We start from the raw sequence: 22,466 nt of genomic DNA on the forward strand, positions 1-22,466 counted from the left end.
AAGAACTAAAAGCCATAAATGAAATCGAAAGAAATCCAAAGTATTTCTTCTCCTATGCCAAATCAAAATCGAGAACAACGTCCAGTATTGGGCCCCTACTTAAACAAGATGGGTCCTACACAGATGACAGCAAGGAAATGAGTGAGCTACTCAAGTCCCAATATGACTCAGTTTTTAGCAAGCCGCTAACCAGACTGAGAGTCGAAGATCAAAATGAATTTTTTATGAGAGAGCCACAAAATTTGATTAACACAAGCCTATCCGATGTTATCCTGACGCCAAATGACTTCGAACAGGCGATAAATGACATGCCCATGCACTCTGCCCCAGGGCCAGACTCATGGAACTCTGTGTTCATCAAGAACTGCAAGAAGCCCCTATCACGAGCCTTTTCCATCCTATGGAGAGGGAGCATGGACACGGGGGTCGTCCCACAGTTACTAAAAACAACAGACATAGCCCCACTCCACAAAGGGGGCAGTAAAGCAACAGCAAAGAACTACAGACCAATAGCACTAACATCCCATATCATAAAAATCTTTGAAAGGGTCCTAAGAAGCAAGATCACCACCCATCTAGAAACCCATCAGTTACACAACCCAGGGCAACATGGGTTTAGAACAGGTCGCTCCTGTCTGTCTCAACTATTGGATCACTACGACAAGGTCCTAAATGCACTAGAAGACAAAAAGAATGCAGATGTAATATATACAGACTTTGCAAAAGCCTTCGACAAGTGTGACCATGGCGTAATAGCGCACAAAATGCGTGCTAAAGGAATAACAGGAAAAGTCGGTCGATGGATCTATAATTTCCTCACTAACAGAACACAGAGAGTAGTCGTCAACAGAGTAAAGTCCGAGGCAGCTACGGTGAAAAGCTCTGTTCTACAAGGCGCAGTACTCGCTCCCATCTTGTTCCTCATCTTCATATCCGACATAGACAAGGATGTCAGCCACAGCACCGTGTCTTCCTTTGCAGATGACACCCGAATCTGCATGACAGTGTCTTCCATTGCAGACACTGCAAGGCTCCAGGCGGACATCAACCAAATCTTTCAGTGGGCTGCAGAAAACAATATGAAGTTCAACGATGAGAAATTTCAATTACTCAGATATGGTAAACATGAGGAAATTAAATCTTCATCAGAGTACAAAACAAATTCTGGCCACAAAATAGAGCGAAACACCAACGTCAAAGACCTGGGAGTGATCATGTCGGAGGATCTCACCTTCAAGGACCATAACATTGTATCAATCGCATCTGCTAGAAAAATGACAGGATGGATAATGAGAACCTTCAAAACTAGGGAGGCCAAGCCCATGATGACACTCTTCAGGTCACTTATTCTATCTAGGCTGGAATATTGCTGCACACTAACAGCACCTTTCAAGGCAGGTGAAATTGCCGACCTAGAAAATGTACAGAAAACTTTCACGGCGCGCATAACGGAGATAAAACACTTCAATTACTGGGAGCGCTTGAGGTTCCTAAACCTGTATTCCCTGGAACGCAGGAGGGAGAGATACATGATTATATACACCTGGAAAATCCTAGAGGGACTAGTACCGAACTTGCACACGAAAATCACTCACTACGAAAGCAAAAGACTTGGCAGACGATGCACCATCCCCCCCAATGAAAAGCAGGGGTGTCACTAGCACGTTAAGAGACCATACAATAAGTGTCAGGGGCCCGAGACTGATCAACTGCCTCCCAGCACACATAAGGGGGATAAACAACAGACCCCTGGCAGTCTTCAAGCTGGCACTGGACAAGCACCTAAAGTCAGTTCCTGATCAGCCGGGCTGTGGCTCGTACGTTGGTTTGCGTGCAGCCAGCAGCAACAGCCTGGTTGATCAGGCTCTGATCCACCAGGAGGCCTGGTCACAGACCGGGCCGCGGGGGCGTTGACCCCCGGAACTCTCTCCAGGTAAACTCCAGGTAAACGGGAAACATCACCGATTAAATCAGTTTATTGTTAAAGATGGAGGACATACTGGGTCCTTACAGCTGGTATAACGAACACGTAATTATCAACGAGTTACGTAACGAAGAGGGAAAGCTTTTATACGGGAATGAGTGTTGATGTTGAGACGGAATTGGTAGGAAGGTGAGTGTGGCAGCCACAGTCAGTGGTGGAGTCTCGTCTAGAGTACACGAGGTGGCTCCTGCTCTCCTCTCACACTGTTTCAAACTCTTATTCACAGCACAAACTTTCTCCAGTTGTTAACCCTGTTGCAAAATATTCACCGTGAGGATATATATATGATTCTATATACATTATTTCGGTGGGTGTTATATAAGTGTCATTTTTCAGTGCTCCCTCCAATAATTGAAATATCGAATAGTTATTAATAACCAAAATTAAAATATAAGTCGCTTGAATTATGTTACAGATAACGAAAAAATTCCATTTTAAAATGTGTCAGATACTCTTAAAACTGCAAAAAGAACAAGAAAGTGATGTTAATATATAATTTAATGACAATTAAGTGTTTAAAGAAATGCAAAAAGGTAAATGGAACTAATGAAGAGATCCTAGCATATTTAATATCCAGAATCGTCATATATATACAACTGGTTACTCAATACAGATAGTAATTAACTCTGCGTCAGACTTACAAGCCTACAAATTGATGCATAGTCTATAATTATTTACAAAGTTCTTGAGATTTCTTGGCTATTAATAAGGAAATGGAAATTAACTCAAAGCAGCCAATGCGTCTTCAAGAGCTTCAGTTAGTGCTTGTGTATCAACTAGCAACAGCACGATACGAAAGTTGACTATTAGACATTATAAAAGACTATCAGTGTAATTGAAGGACAGAAGTCATCTACAAGAACCTATCAAGACGCTATACATCTACAATTTACACTGAAAAAGCTACAGTCTACCCAACAAGCCTACACGTTACACTGAACCAGCTACAACCTACCCAGCAAGCCTACACGTTACACTGAACCAGCTACAACCTACCCAACAAGCCTACACGTTACACTGAACCAGCTACAACCTACCCAACAAGCCTACACGTTATACTGAACCAGCTACAAACTACCCAACAAGCCTACACGTTATACTGAACCAGCTACAAACTACCCAACAAGCCTACACGTTATACTGAACCAGCTACAAACTACCCAACAAGCCTACACGTTATACTGAACCAGCTACAACCTACCCAACAAGCCTACACGTTATACTGAACCAGCTACAAACTACCCAACAAGCCTACACGTTACACTGAACCAGCTACAACCTACCCAACAAGCCTACACGTTGCACTGAACCAGCTACAACCTACCCAACAAGCCTACACGTTACACTGAACCAGCTACAACCTACCCAACAAGCCTACACGTTGCACTGAACCAGCTACAACCTACCCAACAAGCCTACACGTTGCACTGAACCAGCTACAACCTACCCAACAAGCCTACACGTTACACTGAACCAGCTACAACCTACCCAACAAGCCTACACGTTGCACTGAACCAGCTACAACCTACCCAACAAGCCTACACGTTACACTGAACCAGCTACAACCTACCCAACAAGCCTACACGTTACACTGAACCAGCTACAACCTGCCCAACAAGCCTACACGTTACACTGAACCGCTACAGTTTGCCTAACACGTTACACACTGACAAATTACACTACCACATAGTCTGCTCAACAAGCCCACACGTTACACATTAACAAGTTACACAACTGCCTACAGCCTGCCCAGCAAACGTACAAGTTACGCTGAACCAGCTACAGGTTGGCCAACAAGCTTACAAGTTAAACTGAGCCAGCTACAGCCTGCCCATCAAGCCTATACGTTAAACATCAAGTTGCACTGAACCATCTAGAGCCGGTCCAACAAGCCTACAAGTTACACATCTACAGCCTATCCAACAAGCTTACAAGCGTCTTCCAAACAGCCGCCCACTGCATCCTCTCACACCTTGTCATGGTAAGATATTGTTCCATTTAAATTCCATATATTCTGTTCCTTGATGGTGGTGAAGGGCTCATCATCCTCGGATCAAATATGATTACCTCCAGTTCTCCAGGTGCTGTATGACCCTTATGGGTTTAGGGCTTTTTCGTGAATATAATGATGTAATATGCGCTTCTATATGAATCAACTATATTCTATATCTTATTTAGTTCATTTTCCTTTTCCAAATTTTGAAAAAAGGATAAAAACACAGCTATTAACAAAATAAAGCAATATATATGCAATAAGATCATAGTTAACAGGTGATATCACAATATGCAAAACAGCCACTGTGAAAAAATAGCGAAATTCCAAGCGCTTTCGTGACTTCTCACATCATCAAGGAACTATAACATAGTTCTTTGATAATGTGAGAAGTCACGAAAGCGCTTGGAATTTCACTATTTTTTTCACAGTGGTTGTTCTGCAACAATATATATGTATATATGTTACTCCTAAGCAAGGATACAAGAGTTGTATTATTCCTGGAAAGATGGACAAAATTATGTAGTAATTAATAGTGACACTAATTATAGGAGCATTAGTAACAGTAATAGTAGTTTACCTGCGGGGAGTTTCGGGGGTCAACGCCCCCGCGGCCCGGTCCATGACCATACCTCGCGGTGGATCAGGGGCCAGATTAACCAGGCAATGTTACTGCTGGCCGCAGTAATATAAATAGCAGTATGATACTCGATTATAGAGAACATATTCAGAATCACTTGATAAAAATGCAGTAGTGTATGAGCATATAAAATTCACTATTTTAGATTTTGGTTTAATTATACTTGTCTGCTCCTCCTCCTTGATTCGCCGGTACTCTCCCGGCAGTCTTGTGAGCTGCAGGTGGTAGCAAGCTCTAGCTCTGGTACCTTCCCCGCCCAAGAAGTGGTCGTGTCTATTTATTATTTATTATTAAAATTTGCCGGTAATCTCCCGGCCCGGACCTTTTCCAAGTGGTGGCCCGGCCTTGCCTCCCTGTCTTGGGAGTGTCTGAGACCTGAGTCTCCCATGGGAGGAGACACAAGTACCCCCTCATCTTTGGGACCAACTGTCCCCAGGCCTAGCCACAAGCTAGGCCTCTCTGGCCTGCCATCCCCGCCCCAAGGGGGCTAATGGGAATGACTGTCTAGTGAGCTGCAAGCTCCGGATCAGGCACCTACCCTACCCTAGAAGGGCTGGACATGGTGTCGATCCGGTCGTGTCTGCACTCACAAAATAAAGAGGAAACAACTAAGAAGCACAATTTGTAACGTTCTCCAAGTATGACATAATATTTAGTTTTATTTTCCACCCGGATGAAAACCCTTTCTAAAAATATATATTTTAAAATTGCTTTCATATTTTAAGACCTCGACTAGTCAACTTTAATAAATTTGACATTTTTTTATAAAAAGCTAAGAATAGTTTATCATTTCATTCTCTGGGCGTTGCCGGCGTTCTTAAGATTTTTGTATCTGCAAATCACAAAAATTACGACGGGAAAGTATAGTTTTTAGTTTCTGTCCTTGGAGAAGCATGAGAAGTGTATCTGAGTTGGTTGGTCACTGTGAAAGTTGCTACTACGAAAATTTAGGTTAAGTTGAACTATGATTGTGGGAGTGAAATAAAATGTTTTCCAAGATACTATTATTTTATAGCATTACTTTGATTACTTAGTTGTTGACAAGTTCTGAGTAAGATTTTTTTTGTACTAATAATCTGTAAATGCTGACTGGAAACGATATTGAACAAAACAAGCGAAAGCAACGTGATAAGGACCAAGAAAAAGGAGCGAGACGAGTGTGTCAACCCAAGTGATATCAAGTTGGAGGAGCTTACTAACCCTAGGAAACACGAAATAAACCACAAACTGACCAAAGCCATCAACTGAACGTAACAATCACACCTCAACACTACCTCCCTCAGCAGCCAAGCCTGACACTTACAACACGGAGCTACTTACACCACTAGGTTACAATCAACCTTAATAATGACATAGCTACTATATGATCCCTACGGTTCAGCGCTTTCATATGACTATTAATATTAGTAATGAAGTATTTCAGTACCAGCGCCATCTGAAAAAGGTATTCCTGTATTGCATAACCCCAGTCTTCCCTGTGCCTCAATGCTCGTAGCAGGAATAATGCAATGTATGACATAACTGTAATGCAGCTGAATATTAGCATTGAAAAGTTGAAGAGAATCACGAGTGACATCCGCAAGTCATCATGTGGAAACTAATATCTTGATTTCAAAGGGACAAATATCCTAAAATACACACGCACATTAAGCTTGAAGCCACTTAATAGTTGCATTATCAAGTTATGGGATATCATCCTTTTTGCAGAATGCATCATTGCAATTTTGAAGCCGATGAGAAGCAGCATTCTTTATAAATAAACGTCACTATTTATTCGGACTTACGGCACCCAATAACAGGGTGAACCTGGCGTTCAAGGAAATCACAAGTGGTGAAAATTTGAAGCCAGTCAGAAGAGGAATTATCCAGCTTTGGCACGGATTCCAACGATTCCAAGTTTTTTGTGTGTATATTTTATACTATACTGGCAAATTTGCCTGTACACAAGCAAAGCTAAATGGGCATTATCCTGGCCCTAAGATGCATCAGCTATTAAATATTGAAGCTGTTCAGAAGAGATAAACTGACTTCTTGTTTTACCTGATTTAACGGGAATAAGAATGCCATACTATTGTACGCAAAATGGTCACATTTGCACCTACACACTTGAATTTCACTCTCCGTTGTCAAATTAGGAGACATCTTTTAACCGTTTGCAACTACGTAACTACGTAACTGAAGTTTTTCCATCCATTCCAGGATGCTGGGAATAGGCTCAACAACTTTGGTCATGGGGCACCTGCACATGTCAGTCTTTCCAAGAATCTAGCCCTAGTTACCGTAGACAAGCGTTGAAAATTAGAATCCGGTCGCGTGAGGCCTTCTCAAGTTATGAGCGAAAGGAACCCGAAACGCAAGAAGTGGAACATCTTACCACGAAGACTCTCGTCAGGAGAAATTTTCTCATTTCTCCTGATATAAAATGCAACGACTACTATTACTATTACCACCGCCACCACTGCTACGATCATAACCACTAATACTACTACCACTACCGCCCCCACAACCATTATCACATTATTGATAATGAAATGCGCATATTATGCATGCAATGTAGCAACCTATTTCAACTCGTACTATGCAACAGTTGCCCCATCGTCATTAATAAATTACCACTTGCATCAAACGAATGCAACAGAGTCGTAAAGGCTTTTAACATAAAACTCTACAGTAATTAAGTAATTATCTGAAGCCGGATTTAATAGTCCTGCTAGTAGTCTGAATTATTTGTAAATTTACCCAAGGAACAGGAACTAAATGATTTTAGCCAATAATAGTGAAACAAAATCTATACTAATTTTACAGTATTAACAAAGACCCGCTAAACCCGCGTGGGTCACACACCGCTGCATCAGTTTATGCTGATATGTGGCGTGCCACATATTATTCTTGTGCTGGATAAATGATATGCCCCGTAGTCTAGATAGATAATTCATAACGTCCCTTCTTGAAGTTGGTGAACGACTCGTCAGCCATGGAATTGAAGATAACTTTCCCTTCCTTAGATTAAACTTTGACCCCACTCCCATTCTTCACGCGCTGTACGTCGCATACAGGTTTAGCGCTTCCTTTCCCAGTGATATATGTATCTCTCTCTCTCTCTCTCTCTCTCTATATATATATATATATATATATATATATATATATATATATATATATATATATATATATATATATATATATATTTCCACGATGGGTGTGGAAGTGGCGGCTAGCGCTATTTGTCTCTGGAATTAGTGACAGCCTACCCTAGCTTAACGTAATCTAATTAGCAAACAGCCAGTGTTGATACATTATGTTGTAACCGCCGCCTTGATGGAACCAGGCTATGATATAAGGCAGTAACACTTGAGTGTCACTGTTGCACTTATCCTGGCCCCTCACACCTGCCCAACATTCACTATATACTCGCCTTTGTGAATAATTTCTAGCTAGTTTGTCTGCTTGTATGTGTACATAAGTGGTCCACTCCACTGTATTAATTCGTGTAATTCTGAGTGCGTGGTTGTGCGAGAAAGCATTAGTGAGAAAATATATGGGTGCATGCGTGAGTGAGTGGAATTTGGTGAAAGTTAATCTATTTGGTGGAACAGTATGGACAACCTGTGTGTGTCCTCACCTAGTTGTGGTTGCGGGGGGTCGATTCACAGTTCCTGGCCCCGCCTCTTAAACTGGCCGCTACCAGGTCACTCTTCCCGCTCCGCGAGCTTTATCATGTTTCTTGTGTGTGTACTCACCTATTTGTACTCACCTATTTGTGGTTGCAGGGGTCGAGTCCTAGCTCCTGGCCCCGCCTCTTCACCGGTTGCTACTAGACCCTCCCTCTCCCCGCTCCATGAGCTTTATCAAACCTCGTCTTAAAACTGTGTATGGTTCCTGCCTCCACTACGTCATTTTCTAGGCTATTCCACTGCCTTACAACTCTATGACTGAAGAAATACTTCCTACTATCTCTCTGACTCATTTGTGTCTTCAACTTCCAATTGTGGCCTCTTGTTTCTGTGTCCCCTCCCTGGAACATCCTGTCCTTGTCCACCTTGTCTATTCCACGCAGTATTTTATATGTCGATATCATGTCTCCCCTGACCCTCCTGTCCTCCAGTGTCGTCAGGCCGATTTCCCTTAATCTTTCTTCATAGGACATTCCCCTTAGCTCTGGAACTAACCTTGTTGCAAACCTTTGTACTTTCTCTAGTTTCTTGACGTGCTTTATCAAGTGCGGGTTCCAAACAGGTGCTGCATACTCCAGTATGGGCCTGACATACACGGTGTACAGTGTCTTGAATGATTCCTTACTAAGGTGTCGGAATGCTGTTCTCAGGTTTGCCAGGCGCCCATATGCTGCAGCAATTATCTGATTGATGTGTGCTTCCGGAGACATGCTCGGTGTTATACTCACCCCAAGATCTTTCTCCTTGAGTGAGGTTTGCAGTCTTTGGCCACCTAGCCTATACTCTGTCTGTGGTCTTCTGTGCCCTTCCCCTATCTTCATGACTTTGCAATTGGCAGGATTAAATTCGAGAAGCCATTTGCTGGACCAGGTGTCCAGTCTGTCCAGGTCTCTTTGAAGTCCTGCCTGGTCCTCATCAGATTTAATTCTCCTCATTAACTTCCCATCATCTGTGTGTGTGTGTGTGTGTGTGTGTGTGTGTGTGTGTGCGTGTGTGTGTGTGTGTGTGTGTGTGTTAGTTACCATTTTGTCCTAGGCACATGTCGATTAGACACTAGGCCTGTTGTATATGTGTGTGTGTGTGTTGTGTGTGCGTGTTTGGTGTGTGTGTGCGTGTTGGTGTGTGTGTGTGTGTGTGTGTGTGTGTGTGTGTGTGTGTGTGTGTGTGTGTGTGTGTGTGTGTGTGTGTGTGCGCGTTTGTGTTGGTGTGTGTGTGTTGGGTCTGTGTTTGTGTTTGTGTTGTGTGTGTGTGTGTGTGTGTGTGTGTGTGCGTGTTGGTGTGTGTGTGTGGTGTGTGTGGTGTGTGTGTGTGCGTGTGTGGTGTGTGTGGTGTGTGTGTGGTGTGTGTGTGGTGTGTGTGGTGTGTGTGGTGTGTGTGTGGTGTGTGTGGTGTGTGTGTGGTGTGTGTGTGGTGTGTGTGGTGTGTGTGGTGTGTGTGTGGTGTGTGTGTGTGGTGTGTGTGTGTGGTGTGTGGTGTGTGTGGTGTGTGTGGTGTGTGTGTAGTGGTGTGTGTGTGGTGTGTGTGTGGTGGTGGTGTGTGTGTGTGTGTGGTGTGTGTGTGGTGTGTGTGGGTGTGTGTGTGGTGTGTGTGTGGTATGTGTGTGTGTGTGGTGTGTATGTGTGTGTGTGTGGGGTGTGTGGTGTGTGTGGTGTGTGTGTGTGGTGTGTGTGGTGTGTGGTGTGTGTGTGGTGTGTGTGTAGTGTGTGTGTGGTGTGTGTGTGGTGTGTGTGTGTGTGTGTGTGTGTGTGTGTGTGTGTGTGTGTGTGTGTGTGTGGTGTGTGTGTGTGGTGTGTGTGTGTGGTGTGTGTGTGTGGTGTGTGTGTGTGGTGTGTGTGTGTTGTTTGTGTCTGTGTGTGTGTGTGTGTGTGTGTGTGTGTGTGTGTGTGTGTGTGTGTGTGTGTGTGTGTGTATGGTGTGTGTGTGTGGTGTGTGTGTGTGGTGTGTGTGTGTGTGTGTGTGGTGTGTGTGTGTGTGTGTGTGGTGTGTGTGTGTGTGTGTGTGTGTGTGTGTGTGTGTGTGGTGTGTGTGTGGTGTGTGTGGTGTGTGTGTGTGGTGTGTGTGTGTGTGGTGTGTGTGTGGTGTGTGTGTGGTGTGTGTGTGGTGTGTGTGGTGTGTGGTGTGTGGTGTGTGTGTGGTGTGTGTGTGTGTGTGTGGTGTGTGTGGTGTGTGTGTGGTGTGTGTGGTGTGTGTGTGTGGTGTGTGTGGTGTGTGTGTGTGGTGTGGTGTGTGGTGTGTGTGGTGTGTGTGGTGTGTGTGTGGTGTGTGTGTGTGGTGTGTGGTGTGTGTGTGGTGTGTGTGTGGTGTGTGTGGTGTGTGGTGTGTGTGGTGTGTGTGGTGTGTGTGTGTAGTGTGTGTGTGTGGTGTGTGTGTGCGGTGTGTGTGTGTGGTGGTGTGTGTGTGTGGTGTGTGAGTGGTGTGTGTGTGGTGTGTGGTGTGTGTGTGGTGTGTGTGTGTGTGGTGTGTGTGTGGTGTGTGTGGTGTGTGTGGTGTGTGTGTGGTGTGTGGTGTGTGTGGTGTGTGTGTGTTGTGTGTGTGGTGTGTGTGTGGTGTGTGTGTGATGTGTGTGTGTGTGTGTGTGTGTGTGTGTGTGTGGTGTGTGTGGTGTGTGTGTGTGTGGTGTGTGTGTGTGTGGTGTGTGTGTGTGGTGTGTGTGTGGTGTGTGTGTGGTGTGTGTGGTGTGTGTGTGGTGTGTGTGTGTGGTGTGTGTGTGTGTGTGGTGTGTGTGTGTGGTGTGTGTGTGTGTGTGTGGTGTGTGTGTGTGGTGTGTGTGTGGGTGTGTGTGTGTGTGTGTGTGTGTGTGTGTGTGTCTATTCCTTCCGTCATGTCGTTCACAAATACCAGAAACAGCACTGGTCCTAGGACTGACCCCTGCGGGACCCCGCTGGTCACAGGTGCCCACTCTGACATCTCGCCACGTACCATGACTCGCTGCTGTCTTCCTGACAAGTATTCCCTGATCCATTGTAGTGCCTTCCCTGTTATCCCTGCTTGGTCCTCCAGTTTTTGCACCAATCTCTTGTGTGGAACTGTGTCAAACGCCTTCTTGCAGTCCAAGAAAATGCAATCCACCCACCCCTCTTTCTCTTGTCTTACTGCTGTCACCATGTCATAGAACTCCAGTAGGTTTGTGACACAGGATTTCCCGTCCCTGAAACCATGTTGGATGCTGTTGATGAGATCGTTCCTTTCTAGGTGTTCCACCACTCTTCTGATAATCTTCTCCATGGTTTTGCATACTATACATGTCAGTGACACTGGTCTGTAGTTTAATGCTTCATGTCTGTCTCCTTTTTTAAAGATTGGGACTACATTTGCTGTCTTCCATGCCTCAGGCAATCTCCCTGTTTCGATAGATGTATTGAATATTGTTGTTAGGGGTACACATAGCGCCTCTGCTCCCTCTCTCAATACCCATGGGGAGATGTTATCTGGCCCCATTGCCTTTGAGGTATCTAGCTCACTCAGAAGCCTCTTCACTTCTTCCTCGGTTGTGTGCACTGTGTCCAGCACTTGGTGGTGTGCCCCACCTCTCCGTCTTTCTGGAGTCCCTTCTGTCTCCTCTGTGAACACTTCTTTGAATCTCTTGTTGAGTTCTTCACATACTTCACGGTCCTTTCTTGTTGTCTCTCCTCCTTCCTTCCTTAGCCTGATTACCTGGTCCTTGACTGTTGTTTTCCTCCTGATGTGGCTGTACAACAGTTTCGGGTCAGATTTGGCTTTCGCTGATATGTCATTTTCATATTGTCTTTGGGCCTCCCTTCTTATCTGTGCATATTCGTTTCTGGCTCTACGACTGTTCTCCTTATTCTCCTGGGTCCTTTGCCTTCTATATTTCTTCCATTCCCTAGCACACTTGGTTTTTGCCTCCCTGCACCTTTGGGTAAACCATGGGCTCATCCTGGCTTTTTCATTATTCCTGTTACCCTTGGGTACAAACCTCTCCTCAGCCTCCTTGCATTTTGTTGCTACATATTCCATCATCTCATTAACTGGCTTCCCTGCCAGTTCTCTGTCCCACTGAACCCCGTTCAGGTAGTTCCTCATTCCTGTGTAGTCCCCTTTCTTGTAGTTTGGCTTCATTCGTCCTGGCCTTCCTGCTTCTCCCTCCACTTGTAGCTCTACTGTGTATTCGAAGCTTAAAACCACATGGTCACTGGCCCCAAGGGGTCTTTCATATGTGATGTCCTCGATATCTGCACTACTCAAGGTGAATACTAAGTCCAGCCTTGCTGGTTCATCCTCTCCTCTCTCTCTTGTAGTGTCCCTTACGTGTTGGCACATGAAGTTTTCCAGTACCACCTCCATCATCTTAGCCCTCCATGTATCTTGGCCCCCATGTGGGTCCAAGTTCTCCCAATCGATCTCCTTGTGGTTAAAGTCACCCATGATCAGGAGCTTTGCCCTGCATGCATGAGCTCTTCTGGCCACTCTAGCCAGTGTGTCAACCATCGCTCTATTGCTCTCGTCGTGTGTGTGTGTGTGTGTGTGTGTGGTGTGTGTGGTGTGTGTGTGTGGTGTGTGTGTGTGTGTGTGGTGTGTGTGTGTGTGGTGTGTGTGTGTGGTGTGTGTGTGTGGTGTGTGTGTGTGTGTGTGGTGTGTGTGTGTGGTGTGTGTGTGTGTGTGTGGTGTATGTGTGTGGTGTGTGTGTGTGGTGTGTGTGTGTGGTGTGTGTGTGTGTGGTGTGTGTGTGGTGTGTGTGTGTGTGTGTGTGTGTGTGGTGTGTGTGTGTGTGTGTGTGTGTGTGTGGTGTGTGTGTGGTGTGTGGTGTGTGTGTGTGGTGTGTGTGTGTGTGTGTGTGTGTGTGTGTGGTGTGTGTGTGTGGTGTGTGTGTGTGGTGTGTGTGTGTGGTGTGTGTGTGTGTGGTGTGTGTGTGTGTGTGGTGTGTGTGTGGTGTGTGTGTGGTGTGTGTGGTGTGTGTGTGGTGTGTGTGTGTGGTGTGTGTGTGTGGTGTGGTGTGTGTGTGGTGTGTGTGGTGTGTGTGTGTGGTGTGGTGTGTGTGGTGTGTGGTGTGTGTGGTGTGTGTGGTGTGTGTGTGTGTGGTGTGTGTGTGTGTGTGTGTGGTGTGTGTGTGTGTGTGTGGTGTGTGTGTGTGGTGTGTGTGTGTGTGTGGTGTGTGTGTGGTGTGTGTGTGTGTGGTGTGTGTGTGTGGTGTGTGTGTGTGGTGTGGTGTGTGTGTGTGTGGTGTGTGTGGTGTGTGTGTGTGGTGTGTGTGTGTGTGTGGTGTGTGTGTGTGTGTGGTGTGTGTGTGTGTGTGGTGTGTGTGGTGTGTGTGTGTGTGTGTGGTGTGTGTGTGTGGTGTGTGTGTGTGGTGTGTGTGTGTGGTGTGTGTGTGTGGTGTGTGTGTGGTGTGTGTGTGTGTGTGTGTGTGGTGTGTGTGTGTGTGTGTGGTGTGTGTGTGTGGTGTGTGTGTGTGTGTGGTGTGTGTGTGTGTGTGTGTGGTGTGTGTGTGTGTGGTGTGTGTGTGTGGTGTGTGTGTGTGGTGTGTGTGTGTGTGGTGTGTGTGTGTGGTGTGTGTGTGTGTGGTGTGTGTGTGTGGTGTGTGTGTGTGGTGTGTGTGGTGTGTGTGTGTGGTGTGTGTGTGTGGTGTGTGTGTGGTGTGTGTGGTGTGTGTGTGTGGTGTGTGTGTGTGGTGTGTGTGTGTGGTGTGTGTGTGTGGTGTGTGTGTGTGTGTGTGTGTGTGTGTGTGTGTGTGTGTGTGTGTGTGTGTGTGTGTGTGTGTGTGTGTGTGTGTGTGTGTGTTAGTTACCATTTTGTCCTAGACACATGTCGATTAGACACTAGGCCTGTTGTGTGTGTGTGTGGTGTGGGTGTGTACTCACCTAGTTGTGATTGCAGGGGTCGAGTCATAGCTCCTGGCCCCGCCTCTTTACTGGTCGCTACTGGGTCACTCTCCCTGAACCGTGAGCTTTATCATACCTCTGCTTAAAGAGGGACTAGTACCGAACTTGCACACGAAAATCACTCGCTACGAAAGCAAAAGACTTTGCAGACGATGCAACATCCCCCCAGTGAAAAGCAGGGGTGTCACTAGCACGTTAAGAGACCATACAATAAATGTCAGGGCCCCGAGACTGTTCAACTGCCTCCCAGCATACATAAGGGGGATTACCAACAGACCCCTGGCAGTCTTCAAGCTGGCACTGGACAAGCACCTAAAGTCGGTTCCTGACAAGCGGGCTGTGGCTCGTACGTTGGTTTGCGTGCAGCCAGCAGTAACAGCCTGGTTGATCAGGCTCTGATCCACCAGGAGGCCTGGTCACAGACCGGGCCGCGGGGGCGTTGACCCCCGGAACTCTCTCCAGGTAAACTCCAGGTATGTATGGTTCCTGCCTCCACTACATCGTTTCCCAAACTCTTCCACTTCCTGACTACTCTGTGGCTGAAGAAATACTTCCTAGCATCCCTGTGATTCATCTGTCTTCAGCTTCCAAATGTGTCCCCTTGTTGCTGTGTCCCATCTCTGGAACATCCTGTCTTTGTCCACCTTGTCAATTCCTCTCAGTATTTTATACGTCGTTATCATGTCCCCCCTATCTCTCCTGTCGTCCAGTGTTGTCAGGTCCATTTCCCCTAACCTCTCCTCGTAGGACATACCCTGTGTGTGTGTGTACTCACCTAGTTGAGGTTGCGGGGGTCGAGTCCGAGCTCCTGGCCCCGCCTCTTCACTGATCGCTACTAGGTCACTCTCCCTGAGCCGTGAGCTTTATCATACCTCTGCTTAAAGCTATGTATGGATCCTGCCTGCACTACATCGCTTCCCAAACTATTCCACTTACTGACTACTCTGTGGCTGAAGAAATACTTCCTAACATCCCTGTGATTCATCTGTGTCTTCAGCTTCCAACTGTGTCCCCTTGTTACTGTGTCCAATCTCTGGACACAGTGTGTGTGTGTGTGTGTGTGTGTGTGTGTGTGTGTGTGTGTGTGTGTGTGTGTGTGTGTGTGTGTGTGTGTGTGTGTGTGTGTGCGCTCGCGCGCGCGCTACCATTGTTGTGATTACGGGGTTGATGTGTGTAATTTAGTGATGTATGTGTCTGAGGTGGGTCTATGAAGGACGAGGTTCCAACCTTTCAGAGATACCACCATTCAAACCTCACACGATATGTTAGATAAAAGGACACAAGTGCAACTAATGCAACATTTTACTGAGGCAACGTTTCGCTCTCCAGGAGCTTAATCAAACTGTTACAAACAATAAGATAAGATCTCGTTCGGATTTTTAACCCCGGAGGGTTAGCCACCCAGGATAACCCAAGAAAGTCAGTGCGTCATCGAGGACTGTCTAACTTATTTCCATTGGGGTCCTTAATCTTGTCCCCCAGGATGCGACCCACACCAGTCGACTAACACCCAGGTACCTATTTGCTGCTAGGTGAACAGGACGATAGGTGTAAGGAAACGTGTCGAAATGTTTCCACCCGCCGGGAATCGAACCCGGGCCCTCCGTGTGTGAAGCGGGAGCTCTAGCCACCAGGCCACCGGGCCACAGTATACGTATATAGGTTCCACACCAGTTGTACATGTGTACTTTTGCCTAACATATTGTCGGTATTTTACTTTCATTACTTAAAAGATATGGCAAAACACCTCGTTATTAATGATAAAATATCTGAAATCTTGAGGTTATATCCACATTTTGCATCGACCAGATAAAAAAAAAAGTTTATAGAGACCGCAACCCAATTATGACCAATGTATTTTGTACTGTATTATTAACTATATGAAGTACTAATTGTAAAGTATGAAATGACTAATATTTTCTTCTAGTGATATAGCAATATCCAGTGGGGTCTGACAAAGACCCATTGTGACATCTGTAATTCTGATTGCAGCGTTGCCGCTCATAGGGTGAGCAAGGGGTGCACTGACTAGCTGGTTAGGCGGCACAAGTAAACTAAACGTGAATCAGAATAGACGAAGAAAACTGATAATAGACTGCTCAGCTATATTGCAGGAAAAACTGACTATGACGTTTCCTGGGCACCTTCACTACACGCATCATACTCAGATTTTTGTTGATTAGATCAAAAACGTAAATGTCCACAACAGTAAATGACTGAGTGAGGACGTTGTCTCCTGTTCACTATAGAGTCCGGTCGACGATATCCTAGATTTTCTCTCCATAGAACTCCAACAACAGAGTAAATTCCTCATCTTTATCAGGACGATAATATCACTTACCAAGATGTGTGCCTCACCCAACACCTCTTTCAACAGTAATTTTACAATCAAAGAAATGGTTGAAGCATTGGGAGTCCACTCACCCTTTACCTCTCCAACTTATACACGGTAGACTTTGAAACCCACATTTTGCCTTCTATCAAAGCAACGGATATGATCTGGCACCAATGTATCCATGACATCCTCACATACTGTAATTATGATTGAGGCAACACTTTCTTCACAAACTGAGCCAACTAGTACCAGCCATCCACCAAAACTAAATGGGACTTTAACAGTCACATTTTGTTCCTCTGGATACTAATAATTCAAAAAAATAATTTGAGTTTAAAGTATATATGGAAAACCACACACTTCAAATTACATCCATTTTTTTAGTCGGCACTCAACAGTAGAGAAACACAGTGCCCAGCGTTTTCTTAAGAATCCTAAGAATTTATAATTCCAGTAAAACTTTATCAAGAAATAGAAATCGACAGGAAACATTTTAAAGATCTAGGCTAGCTGGATTACCTCACAGATAGGATTATAGAACAAATCAAACCGTTTACAGGGACCCAACAAAACTCAAACTCCTTCAACACCATCAAGCTTGTAATTTCACACTAAAACACCCTTTTCATACCCCAACAAGTTAATTATATTTCTTAAAATAAAAAAAAATCCAGCATTCAAAATCCTAGTCTGTAGCAAGCGCCTCGCAGACTGTGGTGCCTCCTGATGTTACTTAAAACTAGTTCGGTGTTAATCAGGCCTGATGTCACTGGAGGACAGAGGGTCCGAGGGTGATATGATAACAATGTACAAAATACTGAGAAGACATGATAGTTTGAATAGGGACAGATTGTTTGAGAGATGGGAAGCAGGAACAAGAGGGCACAGCTGGAAGTTGAAAACTCAGATGAGTCACAGGGATGTTAGGAAGTATATCTTCCGCCTTAGAGTAGTCAGGAAGTGGAATGACATGGAGAATGAAGTGGTAGAGGCAAGATCCATACATAGCTTTAAGAAGGGGTACGACAAGGCTCTCGAAGCCATGAAGGTGAACCTAGTAACGACCAGTGAAGAGGCGGGGCCAAAAACTGAGACTCGACCCCTGCAACTACATATAGGTGAGTACACACGCATATGTGTATATATATATATATATATATATATATATATATATATATATATATATATATATATATATATATATATATATATATATATATATATATAATATAGTGTGTGTGTGCGCGCGCGCGCGAAGAGCTCGCAGTGCAAGCTATAATATTCTCTGCTCTCTGGCAAGTTAATTTTCGCGGGAAAGTCTGTGTATTGATGACTAAAATCAGAGAAAGTGGATTCTCATTCCCTCCCCAGCGCACACGCACGCACACAGAGACAAATGCTCACACACACACACACACACACACACACACACACACACACACACACACACACACACACACACACACACACACACACAACACCCAGAAATCTGAAGCCAAGACAACAGTGCATAAGTGCGCAATAAGGCTGACAGATTACTTGGATTTATATCAGGAAGATATAAATTCGTTAGAAAACGTTCATAGAAGAATGACAAATAATTAATACATTGCATGCGAAATCTTCCATACGAAGAAAAATTGAAATCCCTCAAAATTCTCTCGTAAGACGATGAGGGGAGACATGATTGAAATGTATAAATGAAAGATGGGCATAAACAAAGTAAGTCAATATGGACAACATGAGAAGGAAATATCAAAGTTTCTACCCATGCCAGGGATCAAACTACGGACCCTCTCCCTCCCTTTAACCAATTAACGATCTAATAAAGGTAGACAGGAAAACTTGGATGTGCTTCTAGTATGCTATAGATTAGCCATTCCTAACACCTTTTACTCCTATGACTTTTGGCTTGTCTTTCATAGTTTTTATATAAAAATATTTGACCCCTCAAGGAAGGTTCCTTGATGTTGGTGAGGGGCTCTTGATTTAGGGAATTGGATCTGTGCTCCAGTTCCCCGAATTAAGCCTGAATGCCTTCCACATCCCCCCCCAGGTGCTGTATAATCCTCCGGGTTTAGCGCTTCCCCCTTGATTATAATAATAATAATATAAATTTTTGAAAGTGAATCTAAACAGTGTTTATTCCAACTTATGAGTGATTGGGAACTGCTCACTCCCAAGTCTGGAACTACATAGCTTCACATCTCATCTTCTCACTTCCCTTGGTAAGAAATTAGGGCTCTCTGATTGGTTACTTGAGGATGACGATGAGTCGCCTCTTCGTTAGAGGCAATTTCAACAATTTCATGTGTCCAGCCTGAGCTCTGGAACCTTTCCGGATATGGAGTTCTGAGTCCTGGAATGTTAGAGTTAAATCTCTCATGTCTCTACCTCTTTTCTCCCCTTCCCTCTCTCCCTTAATGCCTCTCTTTAACTTCTCTCTCTTCCTTATTTCTCTCCTCGCTCCCTTAACGTCTTCCCTCTCTTCCCTACTTGCCCTCCCTCGTCTAGCTTTATCGACCAAGAAACAGCTCAAGTAAATAATAATTAAAGGGTCACATCCTGCTTTTTAGAGTAGAATAATTAGAAAACGTGGCACGACAGTGACTCGTGAGAGGAGGGACTCCTCTATAACGGATACCTAACCTACATGTGTATCTTCAGGGTGTTTGTGGTGAGGGTGTGTCTCCAGTAGGTCTGCTCTAGTGACTGTGTCTATCATGCGTGTGTGTATACTTCTTTTGTTTATCCTTCGTTTATATATCCTACATGTGTGTATCCTATGTTTGCATCTTACGTAATTACCTCTGATGATACTCTAAGATTTTGTTCGGATTTTTAACCCGAGGGTTAGCCACCTGGGATAACCCAATAAAGTCAGTGCGTCATTGGAGACTGTTTTATTTCCACTGGGGATCTTTTATTCTTGTCCCCCAGGATGTAACCTACACCAGTCTACTAACACCCAGGTACCTATTTGCTATTAAGTAAACAGTGACACCAGGTGTATGAAATTATACCCAGGGGGAAGAACCACGGACATACGGTATGTCCCTCAGCCCTACTCATTATCTCTCTCTCTCTCTCTCTCTCCCTCAAAACATAGCTCACCAACATTTAATGAGACATTCCCATGGAAACAAATCATTATTAATGTGGGAACACAGTGTGAACCTCCAGTGTAGTGTTAATGTGGGAACACAGTGTGAACCTCCAGTGTAGTGTTAATGTGGGAACACAGTGTGAACCTTCAGTGTAGTGTTAATGTGGGAACACAGAGTGAACCTCCAGTGTAGTGTTAATGTGGGAACACAGTGTGAACCTCCAGTGTAGTGTTAATGTGGGAACACAGTGTGAACCTCCAGTGTAGTGTTAATGTGGGAACACAGAGTGAACCTCCAGTGTAGTGTTAATGTGGGAACACAGTGTGAACCTCCAGTGTAGTGTTAATGTGGGAACACAGTGTGAACCTCCAGTGTAGTGTTAATGTGGGAACACAGAGTGAACCTCCAGTGTAGTGTTAATGTGGGAACACAGTGTGAACCTCCAGTGTAGTGTTAATGTGGGAACACAGAGTGAACCTCCAGTGTAGTGTTAATGTGGGAACACAGTGTGAACCTTCAGTGTAGTGTTAATGTGGGAACACAGTGTGAACCTCCAGTGTAGTGTTAATGTGGGAACACAGAGTGAACCTCCAGTGTAGTGTTAATGTGGGAACACAGAGTGAACCTCCAGTGTAGTGTTAATGTGGGAACACAGTGTGAACCTTCAGTGTAGTGTTAATGTGGGAACACAGTGTGAACCTCCAGTGTAGTGTTAATGTGGGAACACAGAGTGAACCTCCAGTGTAGTGTTAATGTGGGAACACAGAGTGAACCTCCAGTGTAGTGTTAATGTGGGAACACAGTGTGAACCTTCAGTGTAGTGTTAATGTGGGAACACAGTGTGAACCTCCAGTGTAGTGTTAATGTGGGAACACAGAGTGAACCTCCAGTGTAGTGTTAATGTGGGAACACAGTGTGAACCTCTAGTGTAGTGTTAATGTGGGAACACAGAGTGAACCTCCAGTGTAGTGTTAATGTGGGAACACAGAGTGAACCTCCAGTGTAGTGTTAATGTGGGAACACAGAGTGAACCTCCAGTGTAGTGTTAATGTGGGAACACAGAGTGAACCTCCAGTGTAGTGTTAATGTGGGAACACAGTGTGAACCTCTAGTGTAGTGTTAATGTGGGAACACAGTGTGAACCTCTAGTGTAGTGTTAATGTGGGAACACAGAGTGAACCTCCAGTGTAGTGTTAATGTGGGAACACAGTGTGAACCTCCAGTGTAGTGTTAATGTGGGAACACAGAGTGAACCTCCAGTGTAGTGTTAATGTGGGAACACAGAGTGAACCTCCAGTGTAGTGTTAATGTGGGAACACAGTGTGAACCTTCAGTGTAGTGTTAATGTGGGAACACAGTGTGAACCTCCAGTGTAGTGTTAATGTGGGAACACAGAGTGAACCTCCAGTGTAGTGTTAATGTGGGAACACAGTGTGAACCTCCAGTGTAGTGTTAATGTGGGAACACAGAGTGAACCTCCAGTGTAGTGTTAATGTGGGAACACAGAGTGAACCTCCAGTGTAGTGTTAATGTGGGAACACAGTGTGAACCTCCAGTGTAGTGTTAATGTGGGAACACAGTGTGAACCTCCAGTGTAGTGTTAATGTGGGAACACAGTGTGAACCTCCAGTGTAGTGTTAATGTGGGAACACAGTGTGAACCTCTATTGTAGTGTTAATGTGGGAACACAGTGTGAACCTTCAGTGTAGTGTTAATGTGGGAACACAGTGTGAACCTCCAGTGTAGTGTTAATGTGGGAACACAGTGTGAACCTTCAGTGTAGTGTTAATGTGGGAACACAGTGTGAACCTCCAGTGTAGTGTTAATGTGGGAACACAGTGTGAACCTCCAGTGTGGTGTTAATGTGGGAACACAGTGTGAACCTCCAGTGTAGTGTTAATGTGGGAACACAGTGTGAACCTTCAGTGTAGTGTTAATGTGGGAACACAGTGTGAACCTTCAGTGTAGTGTTAATGTGGGAACACAGTGTGAACCTTCAGTGTAGTGTTAATGTGGGAACACAGTGTGAACCTCCAGTGTAGTGTTAATGTGGGAACACAGTGTGAACCTCCAGTGTGGTGGGAAGTGAATATACTACTATATGTGGCATAGGAAGGGAAAGATGATGGGGAGGAACAGACAGCGAGGAAAAGAAGAAAGGGGAAGAGACAAATAAGAGTAGCACGAAGAGACAACGACCACGAGAAGGAATATAAGAGTTGCAGGAGAATGACGAGGAACAGGAGGAGGAGAGGAAGAGGAGGAGGAAGAGGAAGACATGTACAATGTGAGGGAGTGACGAGGAAGGGGAGGGGAAATCTTTTATTTGTACAGCACATGGTACAACTTATACAGACCTTAGCTGACATCCATGACATAATATAAGCCCCTGGTTATGTAGAGCATTTCGGACAGTTAGGTTAATTTTGTCCCCAGGATGCGACCCACGCTAGTCAGCTAGCACCCAGGTACCTACTTACTGCTAGGTGAACATGGACAGCAGGTGTCTTAAGGAAACACGCCCAATGTTTCCCTCCGTACTGGTAATCGAACCACGGACCTCAATGTGTGAGTTGAGTGCGCTACCACCCGAGCTACGGGTAACAGTATAGCTTCAAAAGATGTCAGTAGCTTGAAATTACTCTACATATTGCTAACTAGGAATAGAACACCTGACTGTTTATTCTAATCAAACAATTTTTTTTAAAATTGTTAGGAGATCGAGTCCCATACCCCCATTATTTGGTTCCCATACCCTCAAGGGGTATGTATGGATACCCCCGGTCAAGTACCCATGATCTAAGGAATAGTACCTGTACTCCAGTTCCTTGAATTGACCCTGTATGACTCGTTTCCCCCAGGCGCTGTGTAACTCCTATGGATTTAATTAACGCTC

At 44.8% G+C, this 22,466-nt stretch overlaps 2 protein-coding genes across 2 annotated transcripts in view; one reads left to right on the forward strand and one right to left on the reverse strand.

The window, feature by feature from the left end:
- The window catches only part of LOC128686910 (metal cation symporter ZIP14), a 210,454-nt gene that overhangs the window by 66,307 nt on the left and 121,681 nt on the right, over positions 1 to 22,466 (reverse strand). The gene's annotated exons all lie outside the window — the stretch shown is intronic.
- Positions 3,445 to 22,466, forward strand: part of atk (artichoke) — a 68,124-nt gene continuing 49,102 nt past the window's right edge. The window contains 1 exon segment of the mRNA XM_070103607.1: positions 3,445 to 3,965. The gene's annotated coding sequence lies outside the window, so the exon portion shown is untranslated.

This window comes from Cherax quadricarinatus, chromosome 86 (assembly GCF_038502225.1).
Source record: "Cherax quadricarinatus isolate ZL_2023a chromosome 86, ASM3850222v1, whole genome shotgun sequence".
Lineage (NCBI taxonomy): Eukaryota > Metazoa > Arthropoda > Malacostraca > Decapoda > Parastacidae > Cherax > Cherax quadricarinatus.